The sequence below is a fragment of the Nicotiana sylvestris genome, chromosome 4 (assembly GCF_000393655.2).
Source record: "Nicotiana sylvestris chromosome 4, ASM39365v2, whole genome shotgun sequence".
In the NCBI taxonomy this organism is placed as follows: domain Eukaryota; kingdom Viridiplantae; phylum Streptophyta; class Magnoliopsida; order Solanales; family Solanaceae; genus Nicotiana; species Nicotiana sylvestris.
The window spans coordinates 171,656,061-171,662,060 of NC_091060.1; positions in this window are offsets into that span (position 1 = coordinate 171,656,061).

Here is a 6,000-nt window from a genome sequence, read left to right on the forward strand (position 1 = left end):
GAAGGAGAGTAGAGTGATTACTTATGCTTCGTACCAGTTGAAGCCTCATGAGAAGAATTATAGAGCAACAATACAAACAGATTTTGAGCATGGTAGACAAGCCAGCCTTAAATGAAGATGTGGGCAACATAACATGTAATATGGCAATTATGATCTCACAGTTATCTAACACCTTTACTTCTGAATGAATAATTGACTCAAGGGAATCACACCATATTACATCATGTAGAGAGCTATTGACTGCTTTTAGATCATTAAGAGATAAAAAATAGCAAGGTGCAGATACCAACTAGTGGTAGAGCAGAAATTACTAATGTAAGGAATGCAGTGATCCTAGAAAAAATATGAACTTGAAAATGTTTTACATGTTCCATATTTCAAGTTCAACCTTCTCTGAGTATCAAAAATAACCAAGCAACTTTCCTGTGTACCTTTGTTTTTCCTAATTTCTCTGTGTTTTAAGGACTCTTCAATGGGAAGGTTCTAGAGATTGGTAAGGAGAGAAAAGGATTGTACACACTACAGGAGATAATAAAACCTGCAGTAGGAGCAGTTGTTCATAAGGAGGAAATCAGTGGCAAGCTATGACACCTAAGACTAGGACACCCCTCAATTGGAGTTATGCAATATTTTGCAAGCCTTAAGAATAAAGTTGACATCAGCATATAAGAATGTTGTGAGATATGCCCTCTAGCAAAACAAAGCAGAATGAATTTTCCTAATAGTAGTAGCATAACTAATAGTCATTTTTAATTGATATATCTTGATGTCTGGGGACCATATAGGAAAGCAACATATATAAAAGTATTACTTTGTTACCGTAGTAGATGATCATAGTAGATTTACGAGGATTTATTTGATTCAATCTAAGTGTGAGGTATTTTGGTGTTGAAAATCTTTCTTGCCTTAATAAAAAACCAATTTGACAGGAATGTCAAGATCCTGAGATTTGATAATGGCACAAAATTTTTTAATACCAAATGGAATGAATTGTTAGCTTATAATAGTACTATATATCAAAGTAGTTGCTCATACACTCCACAACAAAATGTAGTTGTGGAAAGGAAGTAAAAACATATATTAGAGGTAGCTATAGCATTGAGTTTTCAGAGTTCAATGCCAACCAGGTTTTCTGGAAACTATGTTAGAACAACAGTCTGTTTAATCAACAAACTACAATCTATAGTGTTGTAAGGCAGAACACTATTTGAAATATTGTATGGCAGACCACCAAAATTAGATCACCTTAGAGTATTTGGTTGTCTTTACTATTCAAGTAGATTGCCTAAAGGTGGTAAGTCTGCAGGTAGAGCAAGGAAGATAGTGTTTTTGGGATATTCTAAAACACAAAAGGGATACAAGCTTTATGACCTTGATGATCATCAAATTTTTGTCAGCAGGGATGTGCAGTTCAGGGAATCCATATTTCCTTTCAGAATAGTAGGACAGAAGGAAACACCAGACATCTTCTTATTCTAAGAACCAGTTTAACCAGTATATAGAAAGATGGACTCAACGTATGTATAAACTCCTGCTGTTAAGCCACATGTTGCACAAGACTTAACACATATGGATGTCACACACCTCCAAGACCAATACTAGAGACAAATGACACAGTTGCTACTTTATAGGAGCCTTATAATGCAACACCGGACACAGGAAACCACGAAGATCAATTCTAATAAGATGAGAACCTCCCAGCTGATTCATCTGATCAAAATGCATTCTCTCAACCTGAACGTAATGCCATTCATCAACATGAACAAAAAGGAGAAGTAAACTAAGACCTTCATGTGTAGGAAGCCACCAGTACCTATCACAACCTGAATTTTCCACCTTCGGGACTGTGTTGGTGCTTGACCTTGTACTCACTAGGCAAGCCAACGTTACAGATTATTCCACCTTTTTCCTTTATTCTTGTCTAATTACAGTTTAACAGAACTAAATCAGCGAAAAATGAATGCAGAAGTATATAATTTAACTATTTACTATTATACTATTAACGAAAACATAAGTCAATACCACCCAGAAACTGGTGTCACACCTCACGAACTTTCTACAGATTACTACAAATTCTGGTCTGAAAGAAAAGATTGCATCTATCACGAAAGTAACTAAAACAAAAATGAAGTAAAATAGAAGGGGACGTCAGGGCTTACGGACGCCTACAGGACTACCTTCGGTCTCCAGAATGCAGTAACAGCAACCAACCTTTTGATCAACCACTAGCTCTGCAATCTGCACAAGAAGTGCAGAGTGAAGTATTAGTACAACTGACCCCATGTACTAGTAAGTGCCGAGCCTAACCTCGATGAGGTAATGATGAGGCTACGGTGGGGCATAACAACATATATATACCTGCAACAGTTGATACTAACAGAAAAGGAAATAAAAAATGAAATATAATAGTAACTTCCATTAAATAGATACAGATATCAGTATTTAGCTATAACCAATCCTTAAAAGAATTTCAACACTACAATAATAAATTTCAGCAAAAAGGAATACATAAATTACATTTGATGTGGCGCACATCCCGATCCTACCATATAATCAATAACCGTATAACATTCACCCTTATTACTCCTTGTTGCGGCATGCAACCCAATCCCACCAATCCATCCTTATTACTCCTCAACACATATCACCTTTATTCCTCCTGTTGCGGCGTGCAACCCAATCCTACATGTCCACCTTATTACTCCATATTGCGGAGTGCAACCCGATCCCAATATATATCAGCACCAATCACGAAAATAAAAACAAGTGTTTCACAAGTTAACTCAAATACCCTACAACACTTACCTCAATCCACACAATGAAATATCACTACGATTTTGAAACTTCACCAGTGAAATCTACCCAGCGAGACCAACCAAAGTGCACCATGATGCACCAATAAATCAATGTAAGCCAACAGGGTAATAAAACAAAACCATGAAACAATTAAATACTTCAATAAAGAAAGTAACAGTTAATATGAAGCAATTAGACATGGAAACATTTATGAGCAAGTAGCAATTAAGGCAGGAGAGCAATAAATAGGGAAACAGGGAAAGGAGAAATATATAGGGAAATGGGGAAGGGAACAGGCTAAAACAATAATTTAGTGGTGCATAGGTACTCGTCACCACACCTATACACCACATGCATGGAATTCCACATAGCAAATAAGTCAGGGATTCCTAATCCCTCAAGTCAAGGTTATGCCAAACACTTACCTCAAGCCAACGGGTATTTCAAAGCTCAAACACCATTTTACCTTTCGATTCCACCACCAATTCACTCGTATCTAGTCATAATTAGCTTAATAACATCAATAAATGCTAAATAGCTCAACTCCAATGCATAATTATAGGTTTTCTAACATTTTCCCCAAAATTTTAAAAACTGACCCCGGGCCCCCTTGGTCATAACTCGAGGTTCGGACCAAAACTCATTAACCGATTCACCCACGAGCCCAAATATGTAATTAGTTTTGGAATCCGACCCCAAATCGAGGTCTAAATTTCCATATTTGCAAAATCCCCATTCTACCATGAAAAAACAAGATTTAGTGCTAGAATTCTAATGGATGTTGATGGAAATTAAAGGAAATGAGGTTAAGAACACAAACCTATGATTTGGTATTGAAATCCCTCTTCAAGAATCGCCCTAGGTTGAGTTTTAATGGAAGAGATATGAATTTTTTTTTAAATCTTGTCTTTAGTTTTGTTTTTAAAATCACTGGACAGGTCTTCATCACGCTCGCGAGGGACTTGTCGCGATTGCGATGCACAGCGGCCTAAGGCCTTCACGTTCGCGAGCCCATCTACGCACTCGCGTAAGGCAAATCTCCCCCTAGCCTTTGCGTTTGCGACCCAATGGCTGCATGACCCTTTCCCCCAGGTCCCATTATTCTTCGCGTTCGCTAAGGGTAACACCCCCGATGCTCCGCGTTCGCGACCTGGCCTACGCGTTCTCATAGAGGAAAACCACCCCTGCCCCAACTTCCCCTTAGTGATCGCGAGAGTGGCTTTGCGATCACGAAGCATAAGGTACGTACACCAGAAGCAACACTCATATCAGATTTTCTAAGTATAAAACATCTCGTAGCCTATCCGAAACTCACCCGAGCCCTCAGGGTTCCAAACCAAAAATGCACACAAGTCTTAAAACATCATACGAACTTACTCACGCTATTAAATAGCTAAAATAACATCTAGAACTATGAATTCAACAGCAAAACTCATGATATTTTCAAGATTGTTTCAAAACTTCTATTTTCTCAACCAAAGGTCTGAATTACATCAAATCACTTCCGTTTTTTACCAAATTTCACAAATAAGGCTTAAATATCATAACGGACCTATACCGGGCTCTGGAACCAAAATATGGGCCCGATACTAACAAGATCAAATCTTTTAAATTATTACATTTTCAGTCTTATCAATTTCTTTCAAAAATTCATTTCTCGAGCTTGGGACCTCGGAATTCGATTCCGTACATATGCATAGGTACTATGTTTTACTACAGACGGGAACCATCGGAACATAGGTCCTAGTCTGTTTACCCAAAACGTTGACCAAAGTCAACAAAAATCATCTTTTAAGCCAAAAAACATCATTTCTTAAATTTTCACATAAAAGCTTTCCGGTATCGCGCCCGGACTGTGCATGCAATTTGAGGAGAGATAAAATGAAGTTTTCAAGACCTCAAAACACGGAAACAGTTCCAAAACAAAAGATGACCTTTTGGGTCATCACATTCTCCACCTCTAAAACAACAGTTCGTCCTTGAACGGACATAGAAAAGTACTTGAGTCGATGAAAAGATGGGGATATCGGCTCCGTATATTGGACTCGGACTCCCAGGTAGCTGCCTAAACAGGCTGACCTATCCACTACACACGAACCGACGGATAACATTTTGATCTCAATTGTCGAACCTGCCGGTCTAGAATAGCTATTGGCTCCTCCTCGTAGGTCAAATACTTGGCTCCTCCTAATAGATCAAATTCTGGTCCAACTGGATAGTGCTGAAGTCTAACACGTGGGATGGATCGCTGTGATACTTCTGAAGCATGGACACATGGAACACTGGATGCACAACTAATAAACTTGGCGACGACGCAAGTCTGTAAGCCATCTCTCCCACTCGATCAAGGATCTCAAAAGGTCCGAGGAACTTAGGGCTTAGCTTGCCCTTCTTCCCAAATCTCATCACACCCTTCATGGGCGACATTCGAAGCAACACTCGCTCTCCGACCATGAATGCTACATTATGAACCTTACGGTCGGCATAACTCTTTTTCATGGACTGAGTTGTACGAAGCCTATCTTGAATGATTTTAACCTTATCCAAGGCATCCTGCACTAAGTCTGTACCCAGCAACTGAGCCTTCCCCGACTCAAACCACCCAACTGGAGATCGACATCGTATACTATATAATGCCTCAAAGGGAGCCATCTGGATGCTCAACTAATAACTGTTGTTGTAGGCAAACTCCGATAATGGAAAGAACTGATCCCAAAAACCTCCAAAGTCAATAACACATACTTGAAGCATATCCTCCAAAATCTGAATAGTACGCTCGGACTGCCCGTCTGTCTGAAGATGAAATGTTATGCTCAACTCGACCCGCATACCCAACTCACGCTGCACTGCCCTCCAAAAATGCGAGGTAAACTGCGTACCTCGGTCAGAAATGATAGACACAGGCACAACATGAAGATGAATGATCTCACGGATATAAATCTCTGCCAACCACTCAGAAGAATAGAAAACTGCCACATGAATGAAATGTGCTGACTTAGTCAGCTTATCCACAATAACTCACACTGCATCGAACTTCCTCTGAGTCTGTGGGAGTCTAACAACGAAGTCCATGGTGATACGCTCCCACTTCCACTCAGGAATCTCAATCTTCTGAAGCAAACCACTAGGTCTCTAATGCTCGTACTTTACCTGCTGACAATTCAAACACCAAGCTATGTATGCAACAGTATCCTTCTTCATCCT